The 18,807-nt window shown below is 37.1% G+C and overlaps 1 protein-coding gene across 1 annotated transcript in view; it reads right to left on the bottom strand.

Moving 5' to 3' along the window:
* Positions 1–12,392, bottom strand: part of LOC122804124 (ankyrin repeat and fibronectin type-III domain-containing protein 1-like) — an 828,648-nt gene extending 816,256 nt beyond the window's left edge. The window contains exon 1 of the mRNA XM_044073813.1: positions 12,243–12,392. The gene's annotated coding sequence lies outside the window, so the exon portion shown is untranslated. The remainder of the gene's footprint in view (positions 1–12,242) is intronic.
* Between the last annotated feature and the right edge of the window lie 6,415 nt (positions 12,393–18,807).

Below are 18,807 nucleotides of genomic sequence, written 5' to 3'. Positions count from 1 at the left end.
ATCACTCAATGAAAATCAACTTCACTAACCCCTGCACCACTGTGCCATCACCCATCACAACTAACACACACAGACACACACACTGACAGACATACACACACACACACACACACACACACACACACACACACACACACACACACACACACATTGAGCAAATATACAACATAGTCCTTTGATGCTGGATATTTGTTTGCAAACACTGTAATCTTCAGTCATGTTGCCTGTGATGTAACTGCATTGAGAGAGTTTACCTGTCATCCTGGAATGACAGTGAATATTTTGTTCTGTACAGAGGAAATATTTTATTTCTGGTAAGGTGATTTGTGGTCTTCTTAACATTTCTTTTAAATGCCTGTACTGACTTTCTTCTTTATCTTGACCCCAGGACACTGTCAGGCATAGCTGTGCCAGGGACCAAGCTGTGCTAGGTCTCAACATTTTAGCTTGGCATTATGGGCATATTTTAGGTGGTTACAATGTTTTTTTTAAGATGTTTTGTCGGCAAAGCATGTTGCTGTATATTTTTTTGGTTGGTTGGAAGTGTAGTTAAGACTCAGGGTTTTACGGCCACTGAACTATTTTGCATGCATTAGCCCACTTTGTTGCATGTATTGCCACATTCCACGTGGAAAAAAATCCTCTTGATTCCATTTCTGTTGATCTTATAATGACCTGTTCAAAGTCTTTGATTATTACTGCACTTTACTTGTAAACAGAAGTGTTATGCCTTGTAGTGTAGCAAAGTCAGACCTATAGGCTGATTCTGCTTTGGAATTATTTGTATATTTGGAACTGTAGCTGATGTCATACAGGCTGCTGTGTGGCTGAACAGTTATTGGAATTGCTCTGGTATTTATACAAATGCTCTGACCATTATAAAATATGTAATGCATTGCATATATTTTATGCTCACATATACAATGAAGAACAGGGATGTTTGCAGTTTATTTATTCCCATTTGTCTGAGTGGGATGTGGTGCTGATGTAGATGCAGCAAAAGGGTAGCCTGGAATTTCAGATTTATACACTAGGCTTCCATGGCAGATGTCATTTGTTTTATGGCATGTATATCCTAAATATGCAATTCAATATACATTTGCTAAAATTCTCACACTAGACTCCCTTAACTGAACAGCTAGAAATGCAAGTCATAAATCACTGTGAACACAACTATTTTCTGTCTCACTTGTACCCCTCTTGTTTCATTTGTTTAAAGATTGGTCATTTTGTTCCAATGAACTGGCTAGAATGTAGCCCCCTCAAAAATAAAGCTATATTCCAGAGCCTATGTGATATTTACTTGGCCACAACAGTAAAACAGTTTGGTTTCATGATTGATTTATTTTTCCTTGTACAATCTGTTTTGTGCTTAGGACTTCATTTCTCCTTTTTTCTCTCTTTATTTTGACAGTTTGTTTCAGAGCTCCTTTGTTTAGTAGCTATACAGTTGCCATCACTTTTGTCTGTAGCATCGCTTTAGCTGCTATTTCAAAGGCATTCTGGCTTTTTTGATGTAGGCCATGTAGTAATATGATTGTATGGGTCTCTGGCATTTGAAGCATGGTAGTAGAGGGGAGATGCAGTTATGCAGTTTGTGTCTGGTTCTGCAGTGGTAGGTTTTTGCTCTCCCATTGAAATCAGGTTTAGCCTCAGATGTATTGTCATTAAGGGTCTTTCAAATCAATAAAACTCACACTCACAATTGTTACAGGTTGTCTTTTCCAGCACATCAACTTCCCATCCCTAACCAGCAATGAAGTCTCATTGCTAAGTCTCCTCCTAACCAGCTTAATGACCCAGGGGTGGTAGCCGTTTTCTTATTCACCAGTGTCCTATTCTTTAAGCAGCCAAGACCCTTACATTTCCCTGGATGCACAGGACACTAAGAGGACAAGTATGCCCAAGGCTTTCAGGAGGTATTTAGAATCTCATTAAACAAAGGGATAGGGCATGGTCTGTTTGGAAGCAACACCAGAGTAATAAGCTCCTACTACAAAATTACCTGAAAAAGCAAACTAAGGTACTGTACTTACATGACAAACAAATGGCAGCTACTAGTAATCCAAAATGATTTTGGAAAGAAGTTAAACTCAATGGGCAACTCTCTTGCTCCACTAACTCTTACATTTATGTCCAACTCATATCTCTAGGATTAATCCCACTGAGGAATATAAATCCTTCCTTCTGTTCTATCTGGATATTTTCAACTCATTTCTAAACACAAATCACCCTCATCAATTATCCAATTTTAACTCCCATTAACAATTTTACTTGCTTGCTAAATACTCTGCATTATATAATGACCCCCATTAATATTCCAAAATGCGCACGCTGATTGGCCAGTGCACCTATTGTAAATCCTACAATATACCAACGGAAAAAGGTTCGGTCGCCCGGACTTTTTCCCATTGGTATAAAGTGTCCAAAACCTTTTCTTTTTAATAAAAAAAAAAAAAAAAAAAACGGAGCAGCGGAGACTTTCTTTTCTCCATTGCTTCTGTTTCAAAGCATTGATGTACTGGGTATGCATGGGAATGCAAGTCCCATATGCATGTGTAGTACATCAACACAAGGAAGCAGTATACCACCACCGGCGGAAGAACAGTAATGCGCCATTATACAAAGACATTATTTAAGAAAAGTATTTTTTTTTTAAATAATGTCATTGTATAATAGCAATAACCAACTCCGTGGTTGTGGTTTATTGAAATTTACCCATGGATGGCTTTATTTAATCACTCGGGCTTCCCCCTCATGATTAAACCACACCAAACCGTCAGTTATTGCTTAAATATTCCACTTCAGTGGGATCACAGAGAAAGAAAACAGCAAACTTCTAAAAAAAAATTGAAACACCTCTCATCAAAATTTGCTCTTCTGACCCTACTTTTCACAGGAAAGCAGCAGATAAAATTGATGAACCACTTACCTACATCTACAATCTTTCTCTTACTTCTGGAATATTTCCACCACCTTTGAAATATTCTTCCTAAACTCATCTCTTCCAAGACCTTTATGGATTTTAGTCTCATCTCTACCCTCTAACCTCTAGTCAAAATATTTGAAAAGATCCCTTATAAACAAGTGTTCAAGCAAATTAACAGCTACAGGTTCCTGTCTGACAAACAACATGCTTTCAGCAATACCTTCAATATTACGACAGCCCTTTTCACTGTAGCAGACGACACAGACAGCAATATCAATGATGTGGTCATTACTGCTGGAAACTTTGCGGCATGAAAAGGGCATATGAAACTGTGAACCACAACTCATTTCTCTCTAAGCTGAAAAAGTTTAACTTTGGCCAAAATGCTGTCACTTGGTTTAAAAGCTACCTTAGTAATAGGACTTTTCAAGTCTGTTGTAATAACCAGCTCTCCAGCCTTGGTACACCGAATACTGGAGTCTTCCAAAGCTCAGTTTTAGGGCCCTACTATTCCTTTTTCCATCAACACCTTACCAAAAGACATGCCCACTGTAAGCATCTTGCTATATGCAGGCAATGTTTTCATCTTTCACTCGAATAAATGTCCAGCAAGTTTTTATCCAACAGGCCGTCCCCAGTCTATATCTCTGGGCTTCTGCTATCAAACCTCTGATTAACCATGCTAAAACTAATGTCTTGTTATTCTCCTACACTCACAGATCCCACCAGCTACCAGTTATTTCTGTTACTGACAATAAACGCAATATTATCTCCTTTGTTTCAAAGTCTGTTTTCCTCAACTATTTGCACTGCTGTTAACATAATAATTATCCACTGGATATCACTGAAATTATGTTCTTTGTTGAAATTCCATTGTTGTTATATACATCTGTGCAAATTTGTCTTCTTCTTACTTTGTGCCTTGAAGAATTTGGCTTGGCATCTTTGTGAATTTGGTTAAGCTATTTTGTTCACCAATCACTCTATAAATCATTTTAATATTATGTCAGTACCCCTAAATGTCATTTGCCATCTCTGAATTTCTGACTTTTAATATTATCTTGGTGAGATTTGTAACTCCTGTAGATTAATCTATGTGTATCTCTCCCTCTCTCTCTCTGTCATTCTCTCTTCATTTATTAATTTGTCTTTATTAACTAGGTGAGACAGTGGTTAGTGTTGTTGCCCCACAACAAGAGGTTCTTCGGTTTGATTCTCAGCTGGAGTTCCTTCTGGGTGGAGTCTGCACATCTTCCCTGTGGTTGAGTGAGTTTTAAAGACATGCAGGTGTGTGTGTGTGTGTGTGTGTGTGTGTGTGTGTGTGTGTGTGTGTGTGTGTGTGTGTGTGTGTGTGTGTGTGTGTGTGTGTGTGTGTGTGTGTGTGTGTGTGTGTGTGTGTGTGTGTGTGTGCCTTCTGTGAAGGCTGGACATCAGGTTGGCAACTTGGCACAATAAAAACACGACTGCCACTCAATCTGCAGACCGGTGATCTGCCGTGGCGACCACTAACCAGGAAAAGCCAAAAGACATTGCTTTCTGATTAGGTAGTTAGGCTAGTCCAACGACCCTTTTCAGCCATGACCTGGGTACTCAGGCGAGTACCTACAACAATGTGTGTGTGTGTGTGTGTGTGTGTGTGTGTGTGTGTGTGTGTGTGTATATATATATATATATATATATATATATATATATTTATTTTTATTAAGGTTTAACATAATCACATTGATGTGAAAGCAACAGGTACAAAGGACAAGCACATATCTGTAATGATAAAGTAAATAAACAAGTTAGGATTTATTATGCAGTGACATAAGCAGAAGTGTTGGGTCACTAGTTCTGATTAAATACACTGCTCCGTTTGTGTAACAGTACTATTTCTACATCTGTACACTACTGAATTAATATAACTAATATGGCAGCAGTAGGGTATTACTATAACCTAAGCTATGAGTGACATATTAACAATTTAAAGATAGCTAGATAGATAGATAGATAGATAGATAGATAGATAGATATAGATATATATACCTATTTACCTTTTGTTTAGATGGTGGGTGCTGGTGCAGTTTTGCTTTAGGTACTTTAAAAATGTTACTCTTGATTGGGGTTTGAGTATTCTTTTTTCATATCTGTATGGAAATTGTTCCAGATGGGTGGAGCATTTTCTTCTGTGTGCTAATTCCTGACATGCCCCAGAGCACCTTCTCCCTTACAGCATGGACATGACCACCCCCCTGCTATTTCTGTTAAGTGCCACAGTCTCTGCTTATCTGGGCCTTAGTCAGGCCTTTATCCCTGTAAGCCACTGGAGCTGTTTAAGACAAGTATTTCTCACCAACTGTAACACAGAAAGGGAGTTTCTTTACAGTAAGTGTACTAACTTTTTTATCCTTTTGTAGGACACAGACAATATTATAGATAGTTCATTACAAGAGAAGAGCAGTTGTTATGTAGCATCTTAAAAATAAGGCTGGAAAGGAATATTATGACTGCAGCTGGGATTGACAGCCATTTTGCATTATTAAGGGTGTCACAGGGGTGTTTATTTATTTTTATTTGCTTATTTATTTGTTTATTTATTTATTTTTGTTGACTGGATTAGCCCCACTAAGCTAGTAGCCTCTTTTTAGGGGAGACCCAAGGTGGTATTTTTGCTGCCTAGCAGAAATTTGCCCAGGGCATAAGGAAACATTCTCTCCTCTTTTTGATAGGTGCCGCAGGATCTTTTACATCCACCTGAGCTACCATTAACTCCAGCGGCTGAGGCCTCAGTTTTAAATCTCATCTAAAGGACAGCACACTCAGGAGTGCAGCACCCCCCTTTATGCTGCACAGCATTAGCAATCCATTCACCTGGTGTGGAAACAGAACCCACAGTCTTCTGCACCAATGGTGCCACTGACTTAGGCTTTGGTATATCTAGGAATTAATCTGATAAATCCACAGATAGTATTTATTTTTATTATAAGATGAGTTAAGTACTGCCATTTGAATGATGTATTCTAGATGGAGATGACTACATTAATGGCTAGAGTATGCTGTGATTAAGAGGTGAGGTGGTTAAAAAGAGCATAACACGACTGCGTCACTTGGTCACATTTACCATAATTAGTTCATAATAGTCTTTAAATGTGAGGTTAGGATTCATCATGAGGCTCAGACACTTATATTGAGTTATCCAAACTATTTTATTGCCATTTGGAGCCAGTGTTGCAAAAGGGTTGATTCCATCATATACTCGTTATTAAAATCCTTCAGCTTAAAAAAATCATCATAAAGTCTTCAATATTCAAGACTGTAAAGATTTAGGCAGCTGAATCTGTCTTTATAGCTGAAGCATCTTAACAAGCAAATAACCTTAGTAAACTTCTTTTTTTATGCTCTATTCTGTTTATATGAAGAAATATATATGATATCCACAATGCAGCACATAATTCAACTTTTGATCATGTAATGCCTGGATGTAATGCTGGAATATTGTAAGTGTTGGTATCCTGTGTGTTTTCAGGATTTTGGTGTCCTGGTCTTCAGGATTTTGGGCTTTCAGGATTCTGTAAAGCTTATATATATATATATATATATATATATATATATATATATATATATATATATACATACACACTGACTTCAAGATCACACAATCCTAGATGAAAGGGCATATTCCCCCTAACCCAGGAACTGTCAGTCTTGGATATCTGTGAACCATTTGTATTGTTGAAGAAAGTGTAAATTTAAGCTCAAAGTAACCAATGCCAGGGAATCCATATGTCTCTCTCTCTTTCTCTCTCTGTGTGTGTCTCTCTCTCTCTCTCTATATATATATATATATATATATATATATATATATATATATATATATATATATATATATATATATTTATATAAATGTTTATTTTAATGGAACTACTCAGTCTTGTAAATTACTCATTTGAGTGAAGCCAAACAATTGCTGTATTTTGGATATCAGATAGTAATCAAATAATGTCAGTGTGTTGTGATGAGATCCTGGAACAATGAGTTTAGGAAGTTTCTCTTTTTTCTCTTTTTCCCATTGGTTTACGATCTCAGAGTTAGTATGTAGGTCATGGGAGTGTGGGAGTACAGAGGAACTTGCTCCATGTAAAAATAGTATCTCTGGGATTCAGGTTAGTCAATTTACATGATCATTAAAAAATGCAATTCCGAGACATGTTGGCCAAAATAAATACGGGCTTATTATTAGCTTATTAGCATGTCTCTAAATAGCATTTTTTGCCACTTTTTTACCATTAGCACTGCTGGAAATGTAATGGCAGTAGTGTTAGTACTGGCAGCCTGTGTACTGCATTGGTGTAGGCAATCTCCTACACTAACACCCACACACAAACACACACAAATACACACACATACACACACAAAATCAGACATTTATACATACACACACACACACACACACACACACACACACACACACACACACACACACACACACACACTCACTCAATTCCCCTCCCTAACCCCCTTACTGTTATCAACCAGGCATGCACACATTCACAAATAAACAAACACACACATTTATCCATCTCCAAGTCTGCCTGAATACACACTTCAACAAAGATGTATGCAATAACATCCATCACCCCTATGTCTCTGCTGAGCTTTGCTGAACTTACCTACACTGTGACTTCCTCCACTGAAGTCAATGGGTGACTGTTGCCTTTTAGTCTTTGAATTATAAAGGGTTGCCATGAGTGGGAACCCCCTGTTGGCAATGCTTACCGCTCATGGTAGTCCTTTCTGAAATCAAGTATGTATTTTGAACATTTTGGCTAGTTTAAATGGCCGTGTTTTAATGTGTAGCCATTGCTGCTAAGGCTTCCATCAATGGCTTCAAATGTAATCATTAAAGTGTACGTACACACACACACACACACACACACACACACACAAACACACACACACACACACACACACACACACACACACACACAGATATACATATTCAAATATGTATACACACGCACACATGCAAACTATATAAGAACAAACTGATGAGGTTTTCCATCATGTCACCCTTATGATACCACTGCTGTTATAGCACAGCAGTATCATGACTACCCCCATACACATGGCTTGTTTTTATTAAGATAGCTACAGGCCATTAGGTGCTTTTTATTTATTTATTGTTACATTTGTTAACTATGGAAAAGAGCTGAGGGCCCCATTCTAAGTGGAGTCTTGGGAGGGGAATCTCCAGGGAATATAAAGACTGATAAGTTACTACAAAAATGTCAAGAACATGGCATAACTTTGCAATAGGAATACACACGAATAACAGCAGATGATGAAATAACAGGTACACAAACAGTTTTAGATATATAGTACAGTTGCTACATTTTGTTATAGATCATAGTAAGACTGTTTTTAACTATATTAAAATACAGAGAAATATTGCTTGACAGGTAACTAGTGAGAGGAGCGCTAACAGAACAGGAGTGATATAAAGCCATATAGAAACTATTCATATTCTGTAATTAGAAGATAAAGTGCAGTAGCCAACTGGATTTTAAATTATATAGGCCCATATTATGGTACAGCTCCATATTTTGGGATAGCAATTCAAAAAGTGCAAAGTCCAACTGAGACACAAGTAATAGCATGCAGGAAGCACTAATAAGCAGGATCAAAAGCAAAGGAACAATAATTAGAAGGACAGAAATACATAAAAGAAAACAATAATTTAATTAATACTGAAAGCCTATTTTATGTTTGGACCTTGGTTTACCAAAGACCAGTTTCCCAAACACTGAAATCCTGAAACCTGAACATCTAAAATAAAAAGAACCAAAAAACTGAATAACAAATTATTTTAATGAGGAACACTTCAACACACAGTAAAGTTGAAAAGGAAACTATGCCGCTGTAATTTCCAAGGCAACATAATCAGCTCTGAGACTGATGCAGTTTGGAGAAAAATACATTCTTCATTTTGTACTAGTTTTTGGTCAAACTGCCAAGTATGTCAGGAAACCGTTTTTTTTTTTTTTTTTAGTCAAATAGTTTTGAGATTTCATTGTTCAAGACATTGATTTTTCAGTCATCTCTACAACTTCTTTATTATATAAAAATAAAACCTCACCTCCTTTTGTCACATTTTCTTCAAACGTTTGTCTAAACATCCATTTTCTTCCTTCCTTTCTCTGGTCAGATAGCTTACTTCTATTTGAAAGAGATTCTTTGAGCACTGGAAAGCAATTCCTCCTTGTTAGCCTAGTTCATAAATTTGGAGCTATTGCTTTGCTGAACTTTTTTTTACTGCATTTATAATCATATTTATATACCTTAGTTTATCGTAGTCAGCACTGTTTGATCTAGGACTTCTGTGGCTATATTGCATATCACTTCTGACAAGACGTAACAAATTCTGTGCTGTGATGTCTGAAAGCTGAACACTAGAGATATTGTGCGTTACGGCTGTGTACCTGTATTGACAGACATTTTCACTCATAATCATGACTAAATAAACTCTTGTATTTATGTCTACCAGTTATGTATAGATGCAGTGTAAAGACTTATGAGATATAATTCCATATTACTGCACTTAAATGAAAAAAAAATGTAATGCTTCATTCCAATGTATCCATTCCCGCTCAGTTAGGAGTCAACTTATTTTAATCCTTGAACAGCTTTCATTTTATGAAGGTTGAAGTGAAATGCTCAGTTGTAAAAAAAACAGTCCGAATAGGTCTCAATGCTTCACATATGCTTAATACCAGGGTTTGCAACTGCAACAGGATTTTCTTATTTTCTGGTATCTTGCAGACAGATGGTCATGAATGGAACAAATAAATATTAAGAGTGGCTGAAAGGTTCAATATAGGTTTTTGGCATGCAAAACTATGACTTTCCAACTGACAGATACTATAACTTCACTTGATCTTTTCTTTTTTAATGTGTATCTTGATGTAGTTATATTATCTTAACAAAAATGTATGGAGAAATATACATTCTGAAAGAACTCTTAGTTTAGGCTTATATTCCCTGCACAGTAAAAGAGCATTCATTGTTTTTCTCACTCATGCTTAGGATTTCACATAAATATGATGTAAGATAGTGTGTGGTGTAGTGGACAACTTAGGAAGGGATAAGAACACTTTTGCACATATGTGTGTGTGTGTGTGTGTGTGTGTGTGTGTGTGTGTGTGTGTGTGTGTGTGTGTGTGTGTGTGTGTGTGTGTGCCTGCACGAGCACACTTGCCTGTTTGCTCAAAAGCATTGCTTAATATTTGACAATTCTTTCTTTTCTAAGGCACATCTATCCACTTCCGGTATGACTGAGACCCAGTTTGTGTGATAAATAAGTCAACAGGGGCAATACTTAGTAGTGAGACACCTTAAAGGCACAGTCCTCATGAACAACATTTACAAAAGCACTGTGAAAGGATTATGTAGAAAAAAAAGACAGGAAGATGTGACAGCTGGAATGATAGAAAGCAAAATAAAATTCACTACCAACATAATGTCAAGAGAAACTACAGCATGCTTCTTAGATAATGTTTTGAAAGAGTGGAGCATGTAGCCTCTTCACACTTTTTTTTACCTTTTTCATGTGGGAAATGTAGAATTTAGAGATGTTTAATTTTCCATTGTTTACTGCCCCTCATGCCATTTAAAATGAACACACACACACGCACACACACATCATAGATATAGATGCATATGTGAAAGTATACAACATATGTAAACATGTTTGTGTGTGTGTGTGTGTGTGTGTGTGTGTGTGTGTGTGTGTGTATATATATATATATATATATATATATATATATATATATATATATATATACATGCACACACACACACACACACACACACATACACACACACATATAGACGCATATGTGTGTGTATATATGTATGTGTGTATGTGTGTGTGTGTGTATATATATATATATATATATATATATATATATATATATGTATATATGCACACACACACATTCACACACACACACACACACACACACACACACACACACACACACACACACACACATATGCATGTTCTCACTGCTGCCTATTACTTTTACAGATAACGATACAGAGGGATGACATTAAATGATTTTCATTATGTTTACATTTTAATTTCATTCTTTTACAGGTTATTTTCCATAGTGACTATCATCTTTAGTTGTTGTTGCCAGTGTACTGAAAGCAAAGGCTGCCTTGTTATACGGACAGATGAAGGGATTCAAAGATAGCCTTCTTCTCAAATGATTCAAAAAAGATTATTGCAACATGGTGGAGTTCTTAGACTTTATAATTATTTAGTTTCTGTCTGCAAAACTTGTCTGGAAACAAGGGTTTTAGCATCACTAACTTATTCCTACTACATGAAGCATATGTGAGGTAAGAGACTGTTAGCATGTCTGTGTGCATGGTGCTCACTGTTTCCTTTCTTTTTGGCTTTTGACCCTTCTGCTGCCAACCTTCTTGACAAATCTGCAATCTTTTCATGCCATGATACAAATAATGCTGGCAACTTGGTGGTGAAACCAGTTCCCCAATAACCAACGGTGCCCCCCCCCTAAACTTTACTGGCTGTACAGCATTCACTTAAGCAAATCTCTACTGTGACAGCTAATACCACATTCCCAAACAGGCTTCACAACTCATATACTTCTGTGAGAACCTCCAGAAGTTCTTATTTTAAAACTAATGATTGAGAGTAAGGTAATTAAGTAAAAACACAGTTCACTAAAATCTCTTTATCTGTTTTTCTTTCATTTCAGTTGGGCAGAAAGTTGTTCCTACCTTCAATTCCATTTCTATTATAATGAAATCCAGAATTAAAAAAAAAATCAAGTAAAGCATTACCGTGCTGTCAGCTAAACAGTCCAAGCTGTCTGATCCACTACTGCACAAAATACAGTGTGATATTGACAACAGTTTGTTGCAGAAAAGCAGCCTGTATACATTCTATTCAAAAGGCATTATTAAAATATTTCCAGCAGATGTGTGATGACTGAGTTTAGATTACAAAAAAAATATTACTCTAAATAATACAAGATGTAACCATTAATAAATGGACTTTGATTGCAAGAAATTTTGAAAAAGTGTATTACTTTCTTAAACTTTGCTTGGATATACTTTGAACAAGAGAGGACTAACAAACACAAATACTGGAACACTATGCATGCATACGCTACACAGATTGAGCAGAATCTAATAGCAGAACACACATCATAAAATGCCCAGGAAAGGTAATATAATTGTTATTCACACAACAAACTGTTTTTTCAAAGGACAATGCAAAAGAAAGAAAGCAGGGACATACCTAACATTTCCAAGTATAGTCCATATGAAGCATCAGTGAAATAAATCCTTAGTAAGGTTTTACAAATCACGTGAATACTGCAAGTCTAAAAAGGTTAAAACACATACAGTTTCAGATGAGCAAGCAGAGACAGGAAACCAAAGGCTCCTGTACAGCAACAGCATGGTTAATGACGAATGCAGAAATTGGTTGCATTGCTAACAACTGAAAATACATTTCTTCAAACAGGAAGTGGCTTGTTTTTAAAGTTCTACCTTCTACCTTATTACTTAAAGCAGACTGAAGTCCAGCACATGAATAACAAACATAATGTGATGTCCCAAAAAATGTATTAGTTGAGATTTGGTAAAACTGGAAGGTATGCTGTGCCAAGGTTCATTTACTTTTGAGAAACATGGGGTCAAGAAAGCAAAAAATTCTTTATGTTCAGAAGCAAACTGCGCAGAACAGGTACATATCAACAAATACTTCATAACCTTACCTATTTTAATTAATTTTACTCATTCACTACTTAAGTAATAAAAGTGAATATATAATCAAATCAGTCTGACCAGGTAAGCAAAATAGTGAAGTAAAGTAAAGAGATCCTGTGCACCGGGGGGTGGGTGGGGGTGGGGTGGTGTAGTTAATGAAGAAGTACTGAAGGTGGCGGTTGCATGTAGGTTATGTTCTGTATTAGTATTCACTGCAGGCATGGTATTTACCTAAAAGATGACAGCAGTGATGAAAAGTAAGGAAGACCTAAACATATGCTAGTGACATCAAGCTGTTGGAGCAGCAAACAAAAAAAAATGATGTGCAGATTTTCAGTTGAACTCTCTTCTGCAAATAAACTTATCAGAATTGCACAAACTAGTGCAGATGATACAGATGCAGACGCCGTGTGGCTGTACCACATATTAGATATTTGGTTCAAGAAGACAGGAAGAGAGATTTATGATTGGTAAACAACATTTCAGCTTTCAATGGTAAGTATTTTTTGCAAAGAAGCATATTTAATTGTGGGGGCGTCACAAAGTAACAGAAGAAAAAACTAGTAAATGCTCCTTTGTTCATCAGTGTTTCACTGAAAATAGAGAACTCTATTCTAAAAGTAAAAAAAATGTTATATGTCCCAATGTTCTGCTTACATTCTTTTATTATTTGTTTTAGAACAGTATTTTTTATTTTAGAAATCTCAGAAGCATACTTTGGGAAGGAATGAATATTTTTTTACTAATCTTTTATCTATAATTACATATAGTATGTATATTCATAGAAAGCATTTATTCATTTCACAAATAACTGAACATTTTCATCTGGAAATTTGTACCTGTAGTTAACAATATGGCATAGAATTTGGAATAATGATTTATAAATAAGTTCAGCCTATCACAAGTGATTGTAGTAGACCCACATATTCATAGCTTGATAAAAATTCAACCACCAGAGCAGTAAAATGGCATCCACCCACACTGAGATTTTTTTTTTCAGAAACATCCACACAGACCTGTGCATGGGGGTATGGATGAATGGTTCCAAAAGAAGGCACCAGACAGATAAGTTAATACTCTTTTGCCCTAAAGGACAATCATATCAGCAGATGTTCAGAATAAATTACCATTGCAGTACCCTATGTAGGGTTTACCCCACTTGCACTGGCCAGCTTCCAAAAGCTTTGGGCATGTTACTAGTGCTTCTCCTGTCAGCACCATGAGAAGCAATCTGTATTAAAGGCAGGAGGAGTACTAAAAGTTTCAGCGCTTTTTTGCCATCAAAGTCAGTACTTTGGTGGTCCAAATGTCAGTTAGCTGTGAGCTTCAAGCTAAGGACAGATATGTCCCCACTGGAGAAAGCCATCCTTATAATTTTTATAAATTTTATGGAAAACATGGGTTAAAATTCTGTGTGTGTGTGTGTGTGTGTGTGTGTCTGAACTCAGGCGAACTTGCACTTTTGTAAACAAAGTGCAGCACTAGGGTTGCCACCTTTACAAATGCCCAAAGTGGGACAGTTTTTGTAGGAACGTGAAATTTTGCAGAACAAAACAAACCCACAGCCAGTGCAAAGTACATAACTTCACTTTTTTGTACAAATATAAGCTCATTCTTATAGCATTTGAGTTGCTTATGCTGTTTCATATAACATTTAGGTGTTTCAGATACAAAATAACTGTTTTATGCAACTATTAAAAACATATTGAGTAATATTTTTTGTCCTAAAATCTCAGGACATTTGCCATTTTGTAGTCTTTTTTTGCAGGACACAACTACCCAAACAGGGACTGTCCCTTGCAAAGAGGGACAGGTGGTAACCCTATGCAGCACTGAACATATGTGTTGGACAGTATATGTTATCGGTGCTTAAGTGAACTTTTTGTGAGAATAAATTTAATTTTTTGACTAAGATTAGAGTTAGGTAGGATTTTTTGCTGGTGAGGGACTATCAGTGCTGTACTTATCTCTGGACTCCTTATTACCCTCACTTATATACTTACTGGGACCGCTAGGCTATGCTATCCATTTTCCTTTCTTCCTCCTCCTCAGCTTACCAACAAAGCAACGATTGGTCTCCTCAGTATTACTTTTCCCAGAGTACAAAAAGAAGTAACATTAAAAGGAGTCTTGCAGAGTTATTCTGGCTCCTTCATTGCCTCAGTCACTGGTAAGTTTCTCTGCTTTGCCTGATTGTTGCTCCTCAGACCACCCATCATTTTCCCCCAGTCCTCTTGATGTAGTAGTTTCAGCTACCAAATACCAGAAGATAGCCATGTCCTCTGGGACTGCAGGCAAGCCTAGTGTGGGGCAGGGAAAATCAAATTTGTTGCTGACTGGGGAAGCGGCAGGTGAAATGTGATCACGTGGCTGGCAGGGGGATGCAGAAACTGGGATCAGTGTACTTAAGGGGTCTGTTGGACTTAGAAATGCTGTGCTTAGTAATAAAAAGTGCAACCTATCTCTATCACTATGGTTAGAGTTGATTTACTAGATTTTGCTAAAGAATTGGTGGTTAGTTATCCATCTTCCAATCAGTCCTTAAGCAGGAAGACAAAAAGATGTCCTTCTCAATCTGACAGAATTTTCCAGTCAAAAAGTAAAACCTTTCAGGGAGGAGTATGTTTCTGGGAATTCTAATCAATCTGAGCTTTCAGATTTTGAAGAAAGCAATCCTTCAGAAATCCACAATGAAGGCATAGCTCCTTTTCAGAAATCATATCTGTTTGAATTTTTTTTACTAGGAACAGAGTGAAGCCTCTAAGATCCAGAAAATTATACAATTACGAATGCCTAAAATATCTCCCATCCGTCTTGTGTTGCCTGCTTTAGACGATATTTTTGTACTGATGCCAGTTTACCAGACAGACAACCTTTGGCAGCCAAAAGGTGTGATAGAACTTGTAAGGTATCTCAGTCTCACAAGTTCCTGTTTTCTGATTCCAAGGCAGACCCAGCTGTCATAAATATTTCTAAATGTGCTACTGCCAAACAGGTTACTACATTCACACCCATTCCCCTAATAAGGATGAGAAAGCAGTGGATAAGCTGGGGAGGAAAACAGATGCTTTGAATGCTTTATGTTAAAGTTTTTGCTTATGTCTTTGAGAATATACAGTGTGTATTAACTAACCTTCCTTCTGCTGAGGTTAAAAATTCAGTAAATGTTTCTGTGACAGCTGTTTCTCAGGTGACAAAGCATATTCTAACATACACCTATGAGACCCTTCTTCTTCCAGAGTGTCTGTTCCTAGTTTATTTTTGAGCAGACTAGCTTGCCTTAGATCTCAGACCCTTCCTGAGGAAGTGAAGTCTGAGATATTAATCTTTCCATTTCCTACACACTTCAACTGCCTTTTTGGCTCTAAATAATTCCAAAAGGGATTCAACAAGGTTACTCATGGCAATGAGAATCTCATTCTTTCCAGGAAATTCCCTTTTTCCCAAGGAACCTTGTTTCCGCCCATTCTGCATAACATTGTATCCAATAGAACCAGTGCCAGTCAGTCTTCTAGACAAGAGTATTATTCAAGATTTTTCTGGGTCATGCAGGGCAGTAGTGGATCTTTCTGCTTTAAAATCTTCATTTCAAGATTCCCAAGTTCAGGATATTTTTACTTCTGAATCTTGTAACTTTGATTCATACTCTAGCTTTCATGGTAAAACTAGACCTGAAAGATGCATTTTACCACATACCTATTGCCAAACAGTTCACTTATTTCTTAAGATTTGGTGTTTCTGGCTTATATTATCAGATCTCCATTTTACCTTTTGGACTATCTATTGCTCAAGGGTATTTACAAAATGCCTGTCTCCAGTTATGGTTCATTGCAGACTGGAGGATTTTCACATTTTCCTATATTTATATAATTGTCTTATCTTTGCAGACTCTTTTTCCAGCAGACAGTCTCTAAAAACTATCCAGGAGCTTCTACTCAGTCTGAGATTTTAAATCAATTGGCAGAAATCTTCTCTCATCCTTTCACACAAGACTGCATTCCTGGGATGTTTGTTGGAATCCACCAGACAATGTAGAAATGTTCCAACAGTTATTCCTGATTTTCTGCAGTTTAAATCATTCTTCTGTAAGAGAGCTTCTCAGGATTCTAGACTAGGTGTCCTTGATAATACTCATGCTACACTCTGCCAGACTACACATGAAGAAATACAGTGGTACATCAGATCAGTCTGGATTCAGCATCTGCATCCTTTGGCTTTTCGAATTCCAGTTCTAGAATTTGTGAAAAGGGAGACTGGATGGTGCTTAGATTAGACTGTCTGCAATCCAGTTCTTTCTTTCTCAGATCTGTCTCCATTCCAATCAGTAACCACAGACACTTCAGATCTGGCATGGGGAGAAGTTTCAAAAGGAAAAAAAAATACAAGCCCTGTGGGATTCTTTAGACAGACACCAGAAGCACATGAATATCAGGGGGTGAAACATAACTATCAGGGCATTTGTTACCTGATATCAATGCACTGAAGGCCTTGAATCATTTCTGGTCTCCAGGACCTTTGCTAGAGTACACAGACAATACCATAGTGATGTGGTACATAAACAAACAGGGGTAAGAGGGGTACCAGATCCTATGTCTTTGGCAGAATGGCTATGATGGCTTGGGAGCTAGCAATACTGCTTAATCTGAATTTTCAGGCTTCAAAAATTATGTCAAAGTAAAAACTTACTGCAGACAAACTCAACAGGACCAGGATAGACCACCTCACATGGAAACTTCATCCAGAGGCCTTCCAAGAATTGATCCACCTGTGGGAACCACCTCATGTAGATCTGTTTGTCTCCTTTTAGAAGACAACTAAACAAATTCTACTATGGGACTCCTTGTTGACAAGCATGGAAGATAAATGCGTTTTCATTCCTATGGATGAGAATGTTCTTGTATGCCTTTCCATCCTTTCTACTGATTACCAGAATTCTAAATATCCAGAAACCCTCCAAATATCACAGTGGTGACCCCCTTTTGGACAAGACGACATTAGCTCTCCCTTCTTTTCAATCTGGTTATTGGAGATTATGACAAGCTTTCCCACAAACTGGATAGACTCATGCAAGACATGAGGAAGTTGATTCTCCCTGATCTGAAAATGTTTCAACGCACTGCCTGGATGATACCATTTTGAAACCTTTTAGGCACCTGTTTTCTGAGGTCATGCAGCAAGTACTCAAGGAGGTAAAAAGGCCGCTACTAGAAAATCATATATAAGTGGAAAAGGTTTTCAGGTTGGTGCCAATCTAACAGCCAAGACCCTTGGCTGGCCTGAATGCCTTTGGTAATTGATTACTTGTCTGAATTATTGTCCAGTGGTTCGTTGTACTATTTTGTGAATGTACACTTCTCAGCCATTTCTGCGTGTTAAACTATAGATCCCACCTTTCAAACAATGCTCAATTAAAACATTTTTTGAAAGCTGTCTTTTATACCCTACCACACAGAAAACAGGTGGCTTCTCCTTGGGATCTTAATTTTGTGCTTGAAAAGCTTACACAGTCTCCATCTGAACCAGCACATCAGGTAGATTTAAGGTTCTTAACAGGGAAGACTGTGTTACTTACTGCTCTGACATTTGCTAGGAAAGTATCTGAGTTATATGCACTTATGGTGAATCAACCCTATCTTATTTTTCATAAGAACAGGATTTCCCTGAGATCAAACCCAACCTTTATGTCCAGTGGTACATAACGTACCTTGGATCCAGGGCTTTTTTCAAAACATGGGCCCCCTGCACACATTTTAGGACCATGCATAAATGTGTGCATCCTTCAATTCACTTTCCTGGTTGCTTTATATAATGTTTTTGTTTAATACAGCAACATTCGTAAGGGTGCATTTTAAATGTGTAGTTTTGGACATTTTTCCTGTAAAGTACTGAAGCAAAATTTATGAGCCAGTAATGACAAAAGTACCCACTTCGGAACATTTTAACCATAAAAAGCCACTCAAACTGCTGTTATTATACTCCACCAATATTCATACTTAACAGTCATAAGCACTTTATTGACTCTATACACACCACATATTTAATAGTGATAAAATGGTCTCAGTAATTTATTCTAATTTGCTTTACACAAATGA

This window comes from Protopterus annectens, chromosome 1.part0 (assembly GCF_019279795.1).
Source record: "Protopterus annectens isolate FY-2018-M chromosome 1.part0, PAN1.0, whole genome shotgun sequence".
Lineage (NCBI taxonomy): Eukaryota > Metazoa > Chordata > Ceratodontiformes > Protopteridae > Protopterus > Protopterus annectens.
This window is presented reverse-complemented; position numbering and strand designations above follow the sequence as displayed.